A 23,376-nucleotide genomic window follows, 5' to 3' on the forward strand; every position below is an offset into this window, starting at 1 on the left:
CCTCAGTTGATGTGTGAAGAGCTGGTGAGACATGTCATCAATCATATTGTACATGTGCATCACATGCATTCAACACTTCGCACCGGAGTAACGTCTGCAACATATTGTGATGCACATCAACACTGGAATGGCACACCATTCAGTACAGGGAACTGGCACATGATGACAGCAACATGCCCACTGTCACAGAGGTGTAATAGCCGCACAGCATGACCCTGTGTGACCACGTCATGTGTGTGCCATGTGCGACATTGTGCATGCTGTTTGCATATGAAATGAACAGGTCAGTATCATATTACTCACCTTAGAATATCCCCACGTGTCATCCTGAATATGGCAATTTCCGCTCAGCAGTACACTTGTGTGTCGGTAGGCATGTCCTGCGGCTCAGCATGTGTCGTTGGCGTTGTATGTGCCGTGATGACGTTGTCTGAGTACTCATACGTCACCTCTGCGTGCACACGTCAAGTCCTCTTTTTTCACAACACCAGCGCTGGTCCCGTATAAGTGTAACCTTACTTATTTTTGCCCCAAAATCATAGTACGATCACTTCTGACCATTTCACTTGGATTGTCTGACTCAGGACGGTGCCAATAGGGATGTCCGTTTCAAAGCCAGTGAGGAATGCGAACGACTCATGTTGGTGACTGACCCTCACCGTCGGTGTCTCCACTGTTTTCACGTCAAGCACAACAACAAGAGCTGCTCCGACTGCCGGGACCAGACATATGAATCCAGGTGTGATTGGTCCCACAAGCCGCTCAGACTCCAGCAGTTGGCCCTGCAACACAATAGCTCATGGTCTGGACGTAGGACGAGTGCCTGGGCGTGGGTGTTGAGACATCAGAGCCCCTGAATTTGACGTCAGTCCTCCAGGGCTAATTCGTCAGGTAACCCAAATAAGTCAAAGATATGTCATCGCACTTCCAAATCACCACAATGCACGTGCAATGCTGCATGGGATTCGGGTGACACCGCCCACGCGGCTCCGTCAGATTTGCAGCCGTCGTAGCCTGCACCACGACCTCCGGTCCCTGCCCTGCATGTGACGCAGGAGGACTAAGTGCACTTCCTCATGTCCATGATGTCCCTCACCCCACCAACGGCCTACGCGGCGGCTTCTGGCCCAGCGGACCCGTCTGGGGGCACTAGCGCGTCTGGTGAATTGCCCCTGACGCCATCACTCGCTTTGTCCCTGATGCAGGCGGCGCATACGTCTGGGACAGACAGGATCTGAATGTTCATCCTGGTCCTCGCTGGTTCACCTCACAACCTCACTGGCAACTGTCCCCAAGGTGTCAGCCTTGGCGCCGTTCTCGGGTGGTGCTGTCCCCGAAACCACACACTGTACGGCTCCGGCGTGGAAACTGTGCGGCAGAACACCGCTATTAATGCTGCATGGGGAGTTAAACTTCAACGAGCCGGGCACAGCTCATGACAACCCTGAATATCAGGGAATGGGTGTTAATGAGTATTGGGAGGGTCATGAAGACCCACTGACATGTGAGTGTCAGTCCCAAGATGACAGGACAGGTGGACTGGGGATGCGAGTGGTCTGGACACTTAGCCCGACACTGGTGATGTCTCTACTCCAAACGTGTTTTTGGATGAGTGGGCAACGTACAGTGTTGTGTTTACCTGGGCGGCCGGAGCCTTGCCCCTTCATCTCCCCGTTGCCGCCGTGAGGACCAACCTCCTCACTGAGGTCCTTAAACTCCAGTCACGCTCCGCTGAGCCTCTGCAGGCCTATCTTGAGGAATGTACTGTATCTATATTGGCCAGTATGTACAGGCACGCAGCATGTTTGGCTGTAGATAGGCACGTTGTCAGACTCCCACACCCCTCCCCGGACTGACCATGTTCCCTGTCCTCCCAACCCACCCCAGAGAGCATGGGCATCCAGGCCTCCAAATCACAGACCACATTCCCGTTAGCTCCGCTGTAGAGGGTATCCAATAGGTATGAGCACTACGGAAAGATTTCATCATCCTCCCTGAGTCTGGGACTGAGGTCTTCCAACATCACATGCCTCTTTGTCCGCTACCCACACTCTCTGTGGGACATGGTTGTGTAACTGCTGGCAGAGTGTGCGTCGTAGGTACGGGCAATACTTGGCCAAGCACTTGTAGTATGCCAATCCAATCCAATCCAAAAATTATTTATTTTGGCCGTTTGAGGCCATAAAAGATTCATAAAAACATTTAAAAACATAAGACAAACAGTAAAAACTGAGCAAGGTACAACCTACATCAAATCACTTTCCTGGGGTGATGATACATGGGGAAAAAAAACGGATTGCCTATAATTTGTTACAGTTCATTATGGGGCACATGCATCATTCATAGGTTTTGCGATTCTTAATTTGCGAAAATTACCGAATCGCAAATTAAGAATTGCAAAATGCTATGCATCATTTTTTTCGCTATTTATTTGTGATTTGGTAAAAATCGCAATTTGTACCGAATCTCAAATAAATAGCGAATTCCTAAGTGCATTTTCGCAATTCCCATTGATTCCTATGGGCCGAAAGGCCCATAGGAGTCAATGGGAAGGCATTTACGAATTCGCAATTTGTTGATGCATTCCAAGGGTGCAGGGGGGGTCCAAAGGACCCCCCCCTGCACCCCTGAAATGTATTTGGAAGTGCCTGTTTCAAACACACATGTCCTAAGGACATGTGTGTCTGTAACATGACAGTGTAAAATATGCATTTTTTTGCATTTTGAAAGATTTTCGCAAATTAACACGAGGGTCAACCTCGTGTTAATTTGTACTTCCAATTTCAAAATGCGCATTTTTAAAAAAATTGATGCATTGCATTTAAGGAATCGCACAAATGCGATTCCTTAAATGCATTCGCATTTTTAAGAAATGCAAAAAAATGCGAATTTTGAAAAGGTGTTTGATGCATCCCAAAAACGTATTTAGGAAGTGCAAACGGCCGAATTTACCGATTCGCACCGTTTGCACTTCCTAAATAGGTTGATGCATGTGCCCCTATATGTATAGCATGAAGTTAACCATTTAATATTTTCCCCCTAATCTGCCACTTGGCCATTAAGTACTTAGCAACCGCAAAAACTATATAATGAAGAGTACTTGTCTTCAAGATTCTGAGTGAGTGCAAATAGGTTCTAATGCCCATGTTCCTACACAGTGGCAATAGCCAGTATTTCCTTGGTCTCGTGTAGGCAGGGCAAAAGGTTCATCCTCCTCATTCACACTACACCCAGGGCAGATTTTTTCATTCGTCAACGACCAGTGGCTGGTAAAAGATTTTAGGGGCAAGGTGCCCAACTTCCATTGGATGAACAATTTCCTTGCCTTGATAGGATAGATAATGTCCATAAAACCTTCAAAGTAAAAAGAATTTTTGGTGTCCAAAAAATTGGTCAGTTAGGGTACCGACTCTGGATGCACATAAAAGCGAGGCTAGGCTTTTGTCCTTATAAATCTTAACAAGTCTTTTGCGTGCCACCCCGAGACAGCTTCTTTCGGGATCCTCCCAGAGCTCAGGCAGTCCCAAGCGATAGAATGCTCGTTTAATGTAGGCCAGCCAAGGGATTCTGTCGCGATGATTGAGAGTCAGGACATGCCTAAGGTCTTGCCTGTAATGGGAAAGTTCACCAGTGTAGACGGCAAAACAACTTATCTTAGAGTTACTTAAAGACATAGAAGAGCTAGAATCAAGAATTAAATCCTCTCCAGCGCTATCAGATGCCAAAAAAGCACTGGATGAAATTGAAAAAGAACTAAATTCATATAGCGACTATCTGATCAAACGTAAAGCAGACAAGCTACAAAAAGATATCCGATATTTTAGCAAAGAACGCGCATATCCCTATCTTGCTGATGGGTTTTATACACAAACAGATGAAAACAATGATCCTATTCCTAATCAAACGAATTCTAACCCCAATAGAAAATTCACAACATTCTCCAATACATCTAGCTCTGGAAGTGATGATGGTCTGTTCTCCCCTGATCTTAGAGGTCATAGATATACAGGAAAACAAAACAGACGTCCTTTTTTAGGGAGACGCTTCAACTACAGAAACAATTGGAGGCCCCGATATCAGGGTTACAATCAACAACAATATCAGCAACCCTTCCAACAGCCAATATCATACCAACCACAAATTGTGTATCCTCAGCAATTTCAGGGACCTCAAGGGAGCTCCAACCAATACCAGCCAGAAGCATCATATCCCCATCAATTCCAGGGACCTCAAGGGAATTCCAATCAATTCCAGGGACCTCAAGGGAATTCCAATCAATTCCTGGAAACAAGGAATGCAAAATACTGGAGGCAATAGAGACTATTCCCATCTTTAACTTAAGTAAAAGTATACTGAATCCATCTACTATATCTTTACTATCAAGGGGACTATCTTTTGTTCCCCATGCCGGTATAAATAAATTTGAACTTTTCACTGACCTTATGATATTCCTACGTAAAGTGAGATTAAAGTTCTTCTTTTTTCAAGATAACCATACCACTGATCAGGAAAATAATAAATCAGGGCTAGCTCCAAGATCAGTCTTTACCCCTACACTAGATCAGGTACCACCTGAAGTGGGCATATTTGAAAAAGTGGTATATAACAACTTTATAAAGGCCACTAAATATATTCCCAAAACACCTTTTAATATCACACATGATGAACATTTAGCTATGGATACACTGAAAAACAACATCAAAGTTACTGTGAAATGTTGTGATAAAGGTGGTGGGATAGCGATCCTAGATACTGACAATTATATTGACAAAATTGAAAGTATGCTTAGTGATACACGATATTACACCAAAATAACCAGAAATACAACTGGTGTTATTAAATCTAAAATTGGACGTCTCACTACTAAAGCATACAATGATAATATCATCTGCCGCAAAGAATTTGAATATCTTAATGTGGAATCGCCGAAAATAGCATGCATCTATGGAACCCCTAAGGTTCATAAAGACGCGCTAAATCCTCCGCTAAGACCTATTGTTAATACTATTGGCTCTGTCACCGAGCCAATCTCAAAATATCTGGATGCCATTTTACGCCCCTATATACAACTGATACCAGGCTACATCAAAGATACTAGTCAAATAATTAGCCTTTTAGAAGACAAGCCCTACAATGCAGAAACACAATGGCTAGTTACCCTGGATGTGGAAAGCCTATATTCGAATATACCATATGAAGGAGCTCTCCATGCAGTGGAGTGGTTCGTAGAAACCTACCAAGTGGACTGTGATAGCAGATTCATTCTTGACTGTTTATCTATTATACTCAAAGAAAACATTTTTGAATTTCGGGGGACCCTATATAAACAATCCAAAGGAGTAAGCATGGGAGCCTCTTGTGCTCCCACTATTGCTAACATTTATGTAGCATTTTTTGAACACTTGTACATCTTTAAAGAGGAAGCCCCTTTCTTTGAAACAGTCCAATTTTGGTCACGGTACATCGATGACATTATTTTTATTTGGAATGATGATCTACCAGTCCTATTAGAATTTACACAATGGCTCAATCTTTGCGATAATAACCTGCAATTTACATCTCGCCACAGTAATGTAGAGATTGAGTTTTTGGATATCATGATTAAACACGAGAACAGACATTTGTATGTAGATTTATACACAAAACCTACTGCACGTAACACCATTCTCCACCATACAAGCTTCCACCCACTCACCCAAAAAAATGCAATCCCTTTTGGACAATTTCTGAGATTGCGCAGAAATTGCACAAAAATCTCAGATTATGATCGGCAAGCTGAAGATATGAAGACCAAATTTAAAAACCGTGGATACCCTCATCGCATTATTCGACATGCATACAAACGAGCACGGTTTTACGATAGGCAGCATTTACTTGCGGGAAACTCAAATACCACTGATCAAAATATGGTGTTTGTAACAAGACATTCTGTCCTTAATGAGAGGATAAGACAAATTATCTGCTCTAATTGGCACTTACTAAACATTAATAAACAAACTACAGAAGCTTTACAAAAACCAATGTTTGCCTACCGCAAAAACAGAAATCTTAAAGATATAGTAGTGAAATCTCGAATGCCACAAGACAAACCATTCCTCCAACGAAGCATTACTGATTCACAGCCAGTTAGTGGAAATTTTAAATGTGGAATGTGTAAGTCGTGCACACTCGCTATAGAGAGCAGTTCTTTCTGCTACAATGGAATCACTGTTGCAAATAAGGGCATGACAAACTGTAAAACCAAAAATTTGATTTATGTGCTCTTATGCCCATGCCAAAAGGCATATGTAGGGGAAACCTCTCGGTGTATGAATACTAGATTAACTGAGCACAGATCAGCTATTCGCACACAAAAAATGACTGCTCCTTTGGTAAGTCACTATGTAGAAAAACGACACTCACCAGATGATATACGTTGGTATATACTGGAAAAAATTGTATCCACAGCAGGGCTCTGCTGTGACAAAATAAGAAAAAAGCGAGAAGTTTACCATATATTCATGCTTAATACTGTGAATAATGGATTAAACTCTGAGATCCCTTGGGATCAAGCGATCATATAATAAAATGGAATTCTAGATATGGATCATTCATTTATTGAACATGATGGCCCCTATATTGAGAGATCTTTATCTGTGCTATTAATAAATTAGTGCATATGCTCAGCTAAATATCAAAAACTATACCTCACAATTATCATGAAGACACACTGGGAATATAGGACTCGTGATAAATAGAAACATACTAGAATAGCAATTGCATCGAAATCATACCTCTGTTTGCCTTACATCTTTAACCTTATCCCTGGGTAATCTAATCATCTTTTAACCAATTCTTATATAACACTCTCATGTGGGTTATCATTTTTTCTATATTCCGGTTTAGTAATTATTTAAAATATATTTGGTTCCTTTAAGTAATATTGAATACGGAATATCCATTACTCCTTAAATATCTCATACCAACAACATTGCTAATATATATATATACATTTTTCATTTTTATTTATTCACTCTTTTTCATTTTTCCCACTTTTAAAAACTTTAATTCAAATTTTACTCTCATTTTTTTATTTATCCTCAACCTCTGGTCATATATAGCTTTAATAGTTATATTCCTAAATATCAGCGAAGTGTGTCTACCATTTCTGCTACCTCGGGTCATTTAGAGTCCCATGTCTATTTCCATCTCCAGATACTAGTGAAGTGAATCTACCACTTCTGCTACTTAGTTTTTAGTCCTATCTTTATATCCATCTGTTTATGCCCTTCAATTGAAGTCAGCTGGACTATATAAAGCAGCCAACTCCGATGAAGCGGCTGATAACTTTGAGCGATCTAACGAACAGACGGCCAATTTGTGCAAATACCGGGAGTTGAATATTATCAGCGTTTCACCACAGGTGAGAGATTACTTCAAAGGGGCCGAGTTTTCTCATTTTCGCTATGCCGGTTTGAACACGGCACGGTGCGCTTCCTTCTTTCTATCTAGGACTTTAAAACATGACTATATATCGAGGGGTAGAAACTTCCAGCCCCTCGCCTCAGGAGACGCTTAACATCCACGGTCGCATATCTCTCTCACTCGTTGTATTGGTCTGAACCCGCTAAGGTGCGCCCTATTAACTTTAAACCTGATGTTACTATGGGCATATCCAAATATAATCGTGCTTAGATACACAATGGGAATACCATATCGATTTAGCTACTACAATTCCCGGACCTTATGTAAATGGAAAATTACGCAATTAAAGATTAAGAAGCCCTCTTTACACTAGACGGTCCATCATATTATGAGATACTTTTTTCTTCACAGGATTATCTAAAACGGGTAGTTCATTAAACTCTCCATGTATATATCTTCATTTTTAGATATGACTACATGAATGTCATCAGTTAGACAGATCCTTACTCCTGGAAATCGATTTTCTATATAAAACCAGGTAAATGAAGAATTTTATGGTTTGGATCAACATTATAAAATCGCATTACAAAGACACAAATGTCGCTTAGTCTGACCACTCCTGCTAATATACTCTTACGTATATGCTTTAATTACAGAATTTGACTGGTCTTGTTTGCTGATTTTATCGTGTATCATCATTATCGTCGTTTACTATAAACCTACAATCAAGGTATAGAACCTTAAGTAAGCTTTATTTACAATTTAAAAACGCTGTATATTTATCTCTACTTCGACCATTGCTTTGAAGTAAATGCCTTTCTAAATACTCCTTATTTCTATTCTCTTTTATCCAGACAGTTCATACCTACACTATATTGAGTACTAAAAACACTGTATAAAACGAACAGGATCCACACTAGTGACTTCTAGCCATCACCGTTATCCATCAACTAGTTTTATGGCATCCACTTTTTCCTCAAGGTATAAGGAATTCTTTACAATAAAATGTTCTCCTATTTAAGTATAGGCATTATAACCGCTTGTAGACTAGGTTGTATCTAATCACCAAGTGCACATTGTAAAATCAATTTGGATGTCTCATAATTAGTATACTAATGAATACGCTACAACTCTAATTTTATAGATAACAGAGTTTCAATAAAGATGCACCAATTACATCTGAGCTAACAACCAGATCTGAGTTCGCTTTTATTCTGTAAGTATGAACAAAATTATTAGCAACAACCATAAGCATAGTACTGTTTTGTTAAAAATAGCTATAGCGTAGATCTCTCAACAACTTGAATTCTAAAGTTAGATATCAATATATAAGCGCCTCTTTATCTGGATCAGCGGTTTGCACATGATACCAACAGTTTAATATGTCATATTGATTAAAGACCCAATCAACAATAATATACCATGCTTATGCAACTATGTCACCACTGTAACATCAGTGGGTACTAAAAATTTACTCTACAGTGAATTAGACAATAGATCATATTTGAGGATGTCTTGAGTGTCTATGACAGTGTTTTTTCTAATTATTAAATCATAGAGTGTTAATGTTACATAACAGAAATTGAGACCCTAACGCTATAGTTATAGTTTCTATGACAAGGTTTTTTCAAATATCAAATCACAGAATGTTACCTGTATATATGAGAACTTGAGACCCTTACGTAACTGCTACAGTTATGAAGTATGTAACCTTTTTTCTTTCTTTTCGGATGTATAGACTGTTTGAAAAATTAAGAAGAGAAATAACACTCTTGAGGATATAATTGTATGAAATTTGTGCAATAGATGTATACACGAGTCAAATGTGCTAGATAAATAATGCTTCTGCCTCTGTCACATAGATAAAGTTATTTTATCCAATTCATGTCTTTTCCTTGCTGCCCAAATGAAGACACTTAGCTAAACAAGAATGTATATATTATGTGTATATATTTAAGTCCACTGTAAATAATTTGGTTTTGTGATGTAAATATATTAAGATATGTTTTTTATAATCCATAGAGCAGTAGACGGTAACCTGAGGAAGGCTCAAGAGCCGAAACGCGCGTTGTGTGACATCTACCGCTTTGCCTTCAACAATGCATTCAGCTTTATGTCTATTGGTTTTGTCCTTTTTCTAATATGGTTTTAATTGACTATTTGTTATATTGAAATATAATCCTAAAAAAACAAAAACAAAAGAGAATATAAAATATGTAATTTCTCCCAAAAAAGTGATTGATATGAAAAATATATACTAATAAAATCATAACAGAAGTTTTCAGTATTTGGAGACTATCATTATACAGTTGGACTTTCTATCTTCAATCATACATCTAGACTGTATTAACTGAAGTACAATTGGGATGTGTCACTTAGCTATAGACTTTTCTTAACTCTGTTTGTTCCCTATGTATAGCAGGTGCTACGATTACTTATAGGGGTCCCCTTTTTTCTAATCACCAGTGGACCAGAACCTGTGCCAAAAACTCAATGGTTTTAATGCCAGTTCATCCCCTATTGAAGGGAGCCCCAGGTCTAGTCTCAGAGGTAACAGGGGTGTGCCTTGGGGAAGGGCCAGCAGGCATCTTAGGAAGTTGTTTTCTACCTTGACCAGATCCAACCCAGCTTTATGACCCCACAGCTCGCTACCATAGGATGAGGCTGCTCTGGCTTGTGTTTTGTACATCTCCAGGGCAGGGCTGATAGGTTTAAAGGTTGATGAATTTGTGACCTTCAGAATTGCCCCCGCCATCTGGGATAACTTAAGACGGGATCTAGCTATTTGTGGACCCCATGATAAATTTTCGTGTAAAGTTACCCCCAGATACTGGAACGTTCTGACCCTTTCAAGCCTTTCGGATCCCAGGGTTGGATTGGGCCTGGTTGTTTTGAAGGGGTTAAATATCATAAATTTGTTTTTTTCTGCGTTTATCTCCAGACCGTGGGTCCTGCAGAAATCCCCAAACCCATCCAGTATCCTTTGTATCCCCATCGGGGATTTGGAAAGCAGGAGGGTATCATCGGCAAACATGATAGCCGGAACCCTCCTGCCTGCCAAACTAGGTGCGTCGTTGTCCCTGACGTTGTCAAGATGGGATATGACACTGTTAACAAAGAGGCAAAACAGGGTCAGCGCAAGAACGCACCCCTGGCTTACCCCCCTGAAAACTGGAAACCTAGAGGACAACGCCCCATCCCTCCCACACCTAACCTGGGCAAAATTGCCATTGTGGCGCCTAATAATAGCCTGTAACAGATGTGGAGGAACACCCAGTTCCTTAAGGACCATCCACAGTTTCTTACGGGGTACCAAATCAAAAGCGGACTTCAGGTCCACGAACACCATGAACAGACTCCCCCCCTCGATCCCCACTGTTTTCCAGTAGAGAAGTACGAGGAGGAAAATCCGATCCATAGTGGACGTGTTTTTCCTGAAGCCAGCCTGAAGGGGACTGAGGATCCCATTGTCCTCCATCCAGTCAAGGAGATGATCCAGGAGGAGGCGGGCAAAAAGCTTTTGGGGTACATCTATAAGACTGATTGGCCTGTAGTTAGCTGGGAGCAGAGGAGAGCCCTTTTTAAAGATCGGTACTATCTCTGCCCCCAGCCAAGTACAGGGGATCTCCATCCCACCCAGGATGGAGTTGAATATAATTAAGAAGTACGGACCCCAGATCTCAGAATGGTATCGAAATAAATCTCCAGGGAGTTTGTCGAGACCTGGGGCCTTCCCCAGCGCCAGTCTCTCCATTGCATTCAATACCTCCCCCAGTGTAAATTCTAGTTTGTCAACAGGCTCAAGTGGGGTATCAGGGACTGCCTCATGAATGGGTTCAGTGGTGTCTTGATACAATTTACTAAAGTGCGATTCCCAGTCAGAGGCAGCGATGTTTGGCTCAACTGCTCTTTTAGGTTCACCAGTACCTGTAGTGACTAGAGCCCAGAATTTTCTTAAGTCCCTGGTTTCAAGTGCCAGAGATAGGTCTTGCCATCTCTCCCAATCCCATTCTGATTTTGCCTGGGCGATGGCTTCCCTATATTTGTGTCTTAAAAGAGCTACCTTGTCCTTACTGTCACCGGACTTTATCATGGAAATCAGCTCGGTTTTTATCTTTTTACAAGTGCCATTATACCATGCTGAGGTGACTGTCCTCTTCTTCCTAGGCACCACCTCAGGGAAAAAGACCTCTCTTAAACTTCCCACTAGATCTACATTGATTTGAGCAAGTTTCTGATTAAAATCAATGCTTGTGGGTTTCTTAATTAGTTCGTCCACTTTGGCAAACTTTGGGAGTACCAGTTCATACATTTTTGCAACAGACTCTGTAGAACTTACTAGTTTGCCCCATCTCACCCTACGTCTATTATTGGTTAGAACCAGCTCCCCTGTCTCTTCACTTTGATCTACAGTCACCGACCGTTCTTCGGGGGCAGGATGTACCATAACTAAGCAAAGGGCATTATGATCACTGTCTGATCTTTCTATAACCCTAAAATCCTGAACCTTGGACCACAAGCCCGTGTCTACAAAAATATAGTCCAGGCGCGATTCATGGCCCTTCCTATTAAAGGTGCACAGCGAGGGTGTATCTGATGGAGTACGCCCGTTGCAGGCCCTCAGAGCAAAATCCAGGGTCAGAGACGTGATCTGCACCGCTAGAGGCGACCATGCTTTTGGGTTAGGGGATTGACACGAAGGAATCCCCCAGTAATCATCTTCTGCGGTTAGGGCACCCTCCTTCAAACCTTTCAGAGGTTCGAAGTGGCAGTTGAAATCACCGCCCATCAGTATCTTACAGTCGGGGGGTAATTGTCCCAAAAAGGAAGATAAATCATCCAAAGTGGGTGATTCCATCGACACGCTAACTGGGCGCGAGTACACATTGACAATCGCCAGATTGAAGGCGTTTGGCCACTTGAGAAGGACACATTGAATGTCCTCCGAGAAGGTTGGTATTATCTCTGCTCCACAGCCAATGTGACTAGCCACCCAGATCGCAAGGCCACCAGATGGCCTCCCCTTGCCATTCCACCTAGCGTGGATATAAAAGGTTGCATAGCCCACCCAGGGGAACGGTTCCCTAGCCCAAGTCTCCTGGAAGAGACATATGTCATTGCCAGCAACCAGAGAGCCCCATTCGTTGGAATCTATTTTGTTGGCAATGCCTGCCACATTCCAGGAGAGGACTTTCATAGATCCCAGGAGTGACTTGGAGCCCATTCCCCTCAACCTCTCAGCACCGCTATCAATAGATAGTGATACGAGCCTATCTAGTGATACTCGCTCCGCATGAGATCCCAAATCAATCGAGACTTGAGGTGCTAACTCACCAAGAAGTGGCCTCAGGGGTAGGTTAACAGAAAGGGCCAGGTTGACGGAAAGGGCCAAAGTATTGGTAGTAGATGAACTCTCTAGTGATAGTCCAACAGAGCTAAAGTTGGTTTTAGCACTAACAACTGTCCCTGTTTCCTTCAAAACTGTATGAAAAACCTCCCCTTCATTGTTCCCCTCAGAAGCAACAATCGGGAGTCAGTCAACCTGGTCGAGGCAGCTGTATCTATTGGGATGAGCGTAATTGGCAAAGGCGGGAATGTCATGTCGAGGTGGCCTATATCTTGACCCGTCAACGGCATATCCCACCCTAGTCCAGCCGTCACTTTCCCCCTGGTACGAATCCCCGACATTTGGATAGAAAAATGACAGAGGGACCAGTTCTATGGATGTATTCCTTGAACTCCCAAACCAATTACATATGTGGGGCACTATCTGGGAGTTCCTGAAGCTGACAAGGATACAATCTCCCCTTCTTTTCTTGATGGTATACCCAACCCATGGGACCCTCCTGACCATTAGGACTTCTCCTCTCAGATTAGGTGGTAGGGGCCTATGAACATTTAACCAGCTAATAACTTTATTACGTAGGGAATCAAAGGATTCCACCACGTTGCTAGAAAGCTCAGGTACCCCGGTCAAAATAATAGTGTAAGCCGCCGCCTCTGGAGGCAAGTTAACTACTTTTGGCCTAATTTGGGTAATACTAGTCCTGTTGGGCTGGTCAACCGTTACGTTTGGCGTTTTTGCCTCATTGTGGAAGTCGAAGTAGGCAACCTCGACCTTCTGACAAGAGGCACAGGAATGATTTGCCTGGGGAGGGGTGTTGGAACAGGTTGTGGTGCAGTAGCCGTCGGGCCATTCACAGTAGCAGAGGGAATAGGGTGGGTATGAATCACAGCAGTAGCAGCGCTAGACAGACGAGGAATCCCACTATTTTTCCCAGTCACACCAATTGGGCCACATTGCAACCCCTGTTGGTCATTCCTACACCCACTTGATTTTTCCATGGCTAAAAGTCTAGCCTCGATACTATCGAGTTTAACCAGCAAGGGGTCCAGTAGGTTTTTGACGATGTTAGTAAACGAGCAAATAATATGGTCCGAGGTGTTAGAAGCTCCCTCTCCAAATATGAACGGGCCAATGTGCGGAGGCGTGTGGTTATGAACAGGTTGTGAAGGGCTCAGTGTGTCGTTGGCAACCACGGCAGAGAGCATTCCAGAAACATCTGTGCTATCAGCAACGTTTTCCCGACCATAATCTACTTTGGCCCTCTTAGCACCTTTTGACTGCCTTAGTCTTTTCCTTTTCGGAACCACACCCTCCCGAAGACCCCTATGGTGTGATACAGTGGAGACATCCCCCTCTTCCTGGGTTAAGGCTAGATGGAATGTCGAAGGAGACGTTGACTCATGAGTGGTATGTACTGAGTCTCGGTCTCTTTGTAAGTTGGACGGTGTCCTCAACTGCTGCAGCACTGACTCTATCGTTTGGTCGATGCTATCCATAAGGGATAGGTGGGTAGCATCCAGCAATTCCAGAGACCTAACATTCATGGATGAGCCCGTGGAAACTAACTGCGAACTTTCCAGCCCCTCTGCTAATGATTTCTCTAGGGCTGTGAGGCCTTGGTTCACTACGGTATTCGCCTTAACGAGGAAACTGTCCAAAGTACCTTTTGCCATCGTGGCCACTTTACTCCTTGTTTCCCTCGATGCCATATTAAACGTCACCGTACCTCGCAGGAGCCAGGGGCGGTATGAAGATGCAGTGGTCTGCTAGGCAAAGATTTAGGGGAGTGGCCCGGTCCGGTCTCTCCCGTCCTCTAACGGCCTCAAACGGCCCGCCCTTTGCCCGTGCTTAGCCCGGCGCCCGCCCGCGCGCGTCCCACGATGCGCGTGTCTGACAGTAATCTTGTAGCCAGTGGGCGGGCGGGGCGCTCAGGAAGGAGGCGGGGTCAATGGGGAAGAGTCTCCAGGTGCGGCACAGAGACACGCCGCTAGTAATCCTGGGACTCGCAGTCCCGCTGTAACTGCCGCCGCCCACAATGATGGTCCTTCAGCTCCCTGGGCGCACTGGTACGAAGCAACACTCCAAGTAACAAAGTCCGCCCACACAACTTCGAGCGGCTCCCGCGAAGCGGGGGCCGCGAGTCGTGGCTTTAAGCGCCCAGGAGGGAGGTGGGGTCAATGGGGAAGAGTCTCCAGGTGCGGCACAGAGACACGCCGCTAGTAATCCTGGGACTCACAGTCCCGCTGTAACTGCCGCCACCCAAAATGATGGTCCTTCAGCTCCCTGGGGCACTGGTACGAAGCAACACTCCAAGTAACAAAGTCCGCCCACACAATTTCGAGCGGCAATCAGCGACACCGTATTTTATCCTGTGTGGGCTGGACAGCCCCGACTCACTGGGCAGATCTATGGCATCCAGGGAGGCACATTTTCAAAAGCTTGGTATGTATTCAAAGTCAGGAATATGCTACTAACTACTGTTCCTTACTGATATTTTGTTACAAAAGGTAAGTAACTAGTTCATACAGTTCAGTACATCTGCTGTAAGAGCATCTATGTTGTGTCCTTGGCGTGATGACCGTGTTTCTAATGTACGCACACCATGCCACTTGTGTTAATGAACCGCTCATATGTGTGATGGCATCACAGACCATTTGTGACAAATCAAACATTTATGCTGTATGATGATGGTCATGTAATAGTTAGGGAAATTTCACACCGCAACATGACTATGTCAGAACTGTGCAAATGATGGCACATGTGGTGTGTGTGTGTATTGCTGTCAGCTGTCTGGATGTGCAGACAATCTCCTACTGACATTCACATGGCGTGTGTCACTGACATGATACATTGTCATGCTCACTAAGACCTTTCCATCAGATCATTTGTATGCATGTCATATCCATTCCACACATCACAGGTCTTTTACTTTTCACGGAGGAGTTCCTGGGAGGTGGCACATGTTACATCAGTGTGTATCCCACGCCACACTCAAAATTGTCTAGATTTTTTGAAGCAGTGTTGCTTGTGCCATGTACATTGTTATTGTCTTAGTCAGACAGTTGAAGACATTTACGATAAATTGTGTATTGCAGGGCACCCCCTCTGGAGAGGCCGTTGCCTGATTTGGAAGCCATGAGGGAACGCAATTGCATCCATCGTTATCGCTTCAACAGACAGTTGATCAAGGACCTGACGGACAGGCTGGAGGCTCACCTACAACCACGCCACAGGTATCCAACTGCGCTGACACCCAAGGTAAAGGTGATGGCAGCCCTCCATTTCTTTGCCACAGGTACGTTCCAATTTACCATAGCTGATGTGGGAGGGATGTCTCAGACAATGTTCAGCCGTGTATTGACGGATGTATTGTCTGCTATGTTGCTCCACCTTGATGAATTCATCACATTCCCTACTCCAGAACAGTTGACAGATGTCAAGGGGGAATTCTATGCCCCTGGGACGCATGCCACATGTAATTGGTGCAATTGATGGTACACATGTTACTCTGGTGCCACCACAGGCTCAGGAGCAAGCGTATCGCAACAGGAAACACTACCACTCGATAAATGCCCTGGTGGTGTGTCTTGCCAACATGATTATCTCACATGTTTGTGCACGTTTTCCAGGATCGTGCCACGATGCTTTCATCATGAGGCATAGCAGGGTACCACAGATGATGCTGCAGCTGCACAACCACCGGGCATGTCTTGTTGGTGAGTATACCCTGTCAGCTATGTATGACAGTATGTCACAACTTCATGATCTGCATCATATTACACACTCATTTCCATGATGTTAATTTGCAGGAGACGCTGGATATCCAAACATGCCATGGGTAAAGACTCCGCTACGCAACCCCAGGACAGCTGCAGACCAGCGGTACAACAATGCTCATGGGAAGACCAGGCGGGTGATCGAGCGAACATTTGGACTCCTGAAGAGCCGGTTCAGGTGCCTGGACAAGACAGGCGGAGCCCTCCAATACAGCCCACGCAAGGTGTGTGACATCTTCACCGTGTGCTGCATGCTACACAACATGGCAGTGGAGAAGGCCGTGCCACTCAACCTTGATCCTGATGAGCTGGAACATCCGCCCGTTGAGGATGAAGGCCTTGCCCAGGATGCCAGCGACGAGGAGGGTGAAGATGATATCCGGAGTCACCTCATCCGCAACTTCTTTTCATAATGGTGAGTCATAGCAACTTTTATGTAAAACATGTACTATAGAGTTGCATGAGTAGCATGTTGTGTATGCAACAGACTGTATGCAAGGTCACTTGGATGTTTGTTGTGCAGTGTCACACAGGTGCAGATGTAATGCAACACACATACATGCTATGTGTGTACTTGGAATGTATAGGTGTACTACAACATCTGGATATTCAACAGGACATTGTCAAAATGACATAATACAGAACTTGACCCCTTGTGTGCCATTCTCATCCACAGCTCGCCCTGCCCTTTGTCCGTTGGGGTCATCGTGGTCATCCTGCTATTGCTCATTATGATTGCAACGTCAGTCAAATCAACGGAGCATGCATGGACATGTGGAGAAGTCAATTTGGGTAAGGACTCATATCAGGCTGTTTAGCGTTGGTATGTTTTGAAACGTGGGGTACATGTTCATGTGCATGTAGTGAGACCATGCATACATGCAACAACATTATGTTACTTATTACATGTATGCCCACTCCCATGACAGGATAGTCACCCCATCTGACTGTCATCTGTTGTAGTTTGAGACTCTGGTGAATGCATCAATGTGTGTAGACATTGACACTGCAACATTGCATATACCATGGCTTGACATTGTGTCAGAGGTCACAACCACGGACTCTGTGGGGGATTGCAGCCTCACTGTGTGCATTAGAATGTGACTGGATCCTCACCTCCACCTTGTGGGCCAGTCCAGTTTGATTACCATCAAACCATGTCGTGTAGGTATGGCCCAGTGTATGTTCCACATGTTATGACAACTCTCCTGTGATTCTGTTTACATGGATGCATTGCCCCTTGTTTCAGTATATCATGTCACTGTCATGTCGTTACCTCAGTGCAGGTTGAAAATACTGCTACTTCACAGTGAGTAGCAGTTCTGTTTTGATTCACATGATGCCATGTATGTTTTGCATGAGAAATGAAAATGTTGGGATGATGCATATGTGATTTATTGTGTTGCACCAGTGGAGTGCGGTCTTTCACATGAATCTCTAGTCCCGTGCAGCATTTCTGTGCAATGGTAGGGTCTCATTATGTGGCTTGGATCAACATCACTTGCAGTTGATATTTCTTCTACCTGCATATCATGTTTAGCATAGTAATGCAAACTTAACAGATCAAAGACTGGCTACAGAGTGCCTTCATTGCATGTAGGTCATTAGCTTCCTCATCATATGTGATTCTTACAGCTGTTGTGGGTGAAGTCAAGTTTGCCTACATGGCCCTTATGGGTACCCATAATCAAATACAGATATTACAGTTTGCGTAAGTAGAACTGCCATATGTTTTCATTTGTTTGTAAGGTCCACCTCATCTGAGCCAGTGAATGAGTCTTTAACAACATAGATCTCATAGCATGGTAGCTCACTTGTGAGCGTTACACAAGACTCTAATGGATGACAGACTGTCCTAGGTTTGATGTGTCCGTGTCATAGCATCGGATCTCATGTGATAGCATGATTACTAATCTAAAATTGTCTCCAGTCAGTACACTTCACAGGTGTGACTGGTACAGTGTATCAAATGAGGTTTTTGTAGTGTCAGTGACATGAGAATGTACTCCTAATGGTTATTTGCCTCTGTTTCAGGTCTCCCTCCCAGCAGTTCCCATCCTCTCCTTCCCTCGCCTGATCACCCTTTTGTGTCTGTCATTTGTACTCAGACCAAGGGGCTCTTTGGAGGTGGACCCCTTTGAGCATCACACCACTCTGATGAAGGAAGGTACGGCCAGTCCTTGACAGGCTTGTAGCTAATAGTACTAGAGGTGACATCATTAATAGTGTTATTTGGACTTCTTGCCAATGCACATGTATGTTTGATAATGCTCCATGGGCTCACAATGTAAATAATCATGTTGTGCATGACGTCTGACTTCTACAGAATATTATGCCGCCTTGATGTCAACGCACATGTCCTTCTAATGTGCATGTATACTATTTGGCATGAAGTAAGCTTATGCTTGTTATGTGTTTACGTGTACAGTGACCACACGCATGGTGTTGGGGAAGGCTAGCATACTATGTTGTGTGTGAGGTAGATGGCTTTATAGCTGCTGTTTAGCTTTGAAGACACTAGCTGTAGTCTACACCTGCTGACGCTGTGTGTCCTGTGCCCCACTTGTCCGTAAGGGCCCTGATCCAGTGACTGTGATCTTTGGTGATTACTGTGCCATTTTATTTGCAGTGACCCTGAGTGAGGCAGACACTCCTGTCTTCACATACACATGTCACTTTGTGGCTTGCCAATGCCCTTGTGGTATGTGCTTGTTTTGCAAGTTGTCACACCCCTCCTGCCGTCATGTCTTCACTCATTGCTGCTGCTGCATACACAGCCACCATGCAACGCACACTATCCAGGAACACAGAGACCTACAGGATGACCCTCCTTCCATCCATTTATAGAGCATGCTCCTGCCACCCTACACACAGACAACACCAGACAATCACCCTCCTGGTATCACAATGCTTCTAACTCAGCCATTGCAGCTTCTATGCCTGTGTGTGCAACACATACTGGCACGACTATGCAGATTCACATGACATTGGGTCTATGTACCACCAGGTCATGTGCCGTGTACAGCACACACACACCTTCCATAGGCACAATATTGTACAGTGTTACCCTGTCAACACCACAGCAAGAAAAACATAGCTGTCACAGTCAGTCAAGTAGCCACAGGGGACACACACCATGACCACGTCTCTTGGGTGTGGTGTGATTTCCCCGTTCTGGTGTAGGTATTTGTCAGACGTGGGTAGTTGTTCTGTATGCGTTGCTCCCATTACAGTAGTATAGTACTTGTAGCTACATAGGGGTAGGTCACCTATTCAGGTGTGCTTGTGTAGAGTGCTACAGCCCATTACCCACAGTCTGTCCTGCCACCCTTGTCCTGTGCGCCATTCATCACATCCACAGTACTGCATCATGCTGATGATAGTTCACATACCTGAGGACACAGTTGTAGGTACTCCCTACGTGGAAAACTAGTTTTGTCACACTGATCGGTACACCTCAAAGTGACTCTCCTGGACCTGCCTGTGATAGCAGTTTTGGGATCCAAACCCCCCTCCAGCATTTACTGTCCCACGCAGGTGTGTCTTTCCATCCATGTATCTAGTTGTTAGGAATTTCTGACCGATGTGTGTCCTCACTCAGATTCTGATCCAAGTGTGTGGTTGGCTGCTGTTTGCTGGATACCCTTGCATTTCATACATTTGCACACACATATCAATTTATGCTGTGGTTCAAAGATTACTCACCAAATGCGTATGAGGTTTTGAATATTTATTGGGTGATCTTGTGCAGGATACGTGAATAGGTGCTGTACAGAAAGGGGTGGAATCCAAAGTTCAGTGCTGGAGATGAGATGCCTTACAGTTTCAGTCAACAGAGTCCAGGCCACAGTGCTTGGCATCATTGGGCAGACTGTGACCAGCAAGTTCATGTGGGAGAGTCTCATAGGGGATGCTGTTGCACCCAGGGGCAATATGCCAGGTCCAGTGTCCTGGGAGATGTGCATGGCCCAATGCCCCTCAACGTCTTAGCCGTGGACGACCCATCTTCCTTGGGGGACCCTCAGGTGCAGGCCTGGATGATGCATGGGATGCTACGTCAGAGAGTTCCTTCTCCTCCTCCTCCCTCCCTGTGGCTGGTGTCACACTTTGCCGTGATGTTGCTGGCCTTGTGACACAGGGAGGGTGCTGCATGTTGGCAGCTATCTGACGTAGCGATTGGCTCATTTCCCGATGCACCGTCAAGAGCTGAGCCAGACTTGCCTCCACCCGTCCATAATGTAGGTCTTGCCTGGCTATTTGCTCTGCCTGCTGTTGTTTCACCTGGTTGAGGGCCTCCGCAAGCTGGCTTACCTCCCTGGTGTCCCGCCGGTATGCCTCCAGGATGTTAGCGAGTTCAGGCATACCGGGTGCTGCAGCTGACTGGCCAGAATCTAGCCTCCGCCTTGCGTCACTCCCACCACCCTGACCCACACGAGCACGGCCTGCGCTTGTGGGCACATCCGATCGACGGGCCCCCCGAGTGCTGCCAGGGTGGAGGTTGTCTGCAACCTCAGGGGCGCCCGACAAAGGGTGTCCCTCATTTTCAGACAGGCTCTCATGTGGATCATGGGCAGGGCTGTGACCTGTCTGCTGGGATGTGGTGGGAATGGGTCCGGTGGTTGGCTGAGATGTAGCTGGTACAGTTTACTGCAGGGGTTTGGGATCCAGAGGAGCCAGGTTGATTGGGGTCATCCATAGAGCGTTGAGTGGCGTCGCTGTCGGTGGGGTCTGGGTCCTGCTGAGTCTGGGACTGGGATCCTTCTCCCCCCTGGTTGGGGGGCGGCGCCACACGTTCCCCTGTGTGTGGGAGAGACAGACACTGTTATGGCACTATCAAGTGACATCTTGTTTAGTTATCCATTATGAGCATCACAGTTCCACAAGCTTTACATTGTTGACATTGTTCAGTTGTGTATATAGTGGTAGTAAATTGACATGTACTCTGGGGTATTTTCATTCCTCCATTTTCTTGACAATGACTGACACAGCCATTGCTGTGTCTTGTCTTGCCGGCACAACACATGTAAAGCATTGCTCAGGTTCACGCAACATCCAGGATACGGTGTAAATCCTTATGTCTGCGTCAAGCATGCACAGAGTTTAGATGCAGCATGTTGATGTAAGAGACAGAGCATCATTAATTTGCATGACATCTACTACTTTGGATGTCTTTTGCTGTACCGTGATGGCCAAACAATGCCAACACCCCTGGACCTGTACACACACTTATAGATCATGGCTTTTGAACTTGGCACTTCTCAAAGACGCATCACCTTGTCAATACCCATGTCCATGTTGGTACTTAAGTGCATCCACAACGTTCATGAGATGGGGCACGTGCATTGTTTGAGCGGCACAATGGACTTGAGCATCTGCAATGTGCATGTATGAGTTGTATGCGTATTCATATGAGTGAGTGTTTTGTTGTGGTACATGACAATTGGGACAGTGTTGCACTCCAAAGCCTGTCCCCAGGGGATGAGTTTCTGTAAGGCGGGTGTATGACAGGCCATGCTAGTAGTTTGCGTGTGATGTGCAAGCGTCCATCGTTCATGATTTGGCTGCCCCCTGATGTAGCATGCTGGCATAATTGTGGTTTTGCGTTCATGCACAGGATGTGTGACCTTGTCCTGGTGTTTGTGTTTGCAGTGATCACAGGAGGGACTTGTGCTGCCTAAACCTGTGCCCATTGTGTACTACAGAGCTTTCCGAGATGTGTGTCCTGACACAGTACAGTGTTGCCTGCAAATGGTGTGTGTGTTGCAGGCACTTAGTAGATGACTGCTGGTAATTAGGAGACATCCCTAAACATTCTGCTCTATGGTGTTTGTAAGGCCTGTGCAGTGCTTGGGTGCAACTGTGTGTATGCCCAGGGAGATGCGGTGAAGTGACAGAGGGAGGAACACTGAGGGATGGATACAGAGGGAGGCAGGCAGACAGAGGGAGGGAGGGCGATAGTGGGAGAGGGCGATAGTGGGAGAGGGCAACAGAGGGAGAGGGCGACAGAGGGAGAGGGCGACAGAGGGAGAGGGCAACATAGGGAGAGGGCGATAGTGGGAGAGGGCAACAGAGGGAGAGGGCGTCAGAGGGAGAGGGCGACAGAGGGAGAGGGCGGCAGAGGGAGAGGGCGACAGAGGGAGAGGGCGATAGTGGGAGAGGGCAACAGAGGGAGAGGGCGACAGAGGGAGAGGGCGATAGTGGGAGAGGGCAACAGAGGGAGAGGGCGACAGAGGGAGAGGGCGACAGAGGTAGAGGGCAACAAAGGGAGAGGGCGACAGAGGGAGAGGGCAACAGAGGGAGAGGGCAACAGAGGGAGAGGGCGACAGAGGGAGAGGGCAACAGAGGGAGAGGGCGATAGTGGGAGAGGTCAACAGAGGGAGAGGGCTACAGAGGGAGAGGGCAACAGAGGGAGAGGGCAACAGAGGGAGAGGGTGACAGAGGGAGAGGGCGACAGAGAGAGAGGGCGATAGTGGGAGAGGGCAACAGAGGGAGAGGGCGACAGAGGGAGAGGGCGATAGTGGAAGAGGGCAACAGAGGGAGAGGGCGACAGAGGGAGAGGGCGACAGAGGGAGAGGGTGACAGAGGGAGAGGGCGACAGAGGGGGAGGGCGATAGTGGGAGAGGGCAACAGAGGGAGAGGGCGACAGAGGGAGAGGGCGACAGAGGGAGAGGGCGACAGAGGGAGAGGGTGACAGAGGGAGAGGGTGACAGAGGGAGAGGGCGACAGAGGGAGAGGGCAACAGAGGGAGAGGGCGACAGAGGGAGAGGGCGACAGAGGGAGAGGGCGATAGTGGGAGAGGGCAACAGAGGGAGAGGGCGACAGAGGGAGAGGGCGACAGAGGGAGAGGGC

Source organism: Lissotriton helveticus, chromosome 1_1 (genome assembly GCF_964261635.1).
Source record: "Lissotriton helveticus chromosome 1_1, aLisHel1.1, whole genome shotgun sequence".
NCBI classification, from domain to species: Eukaryota; Metazoa; Chordata; class Amphibia; order Caudata; family Salamandridae; genus Lissotriton; species Lissotriton helveticus.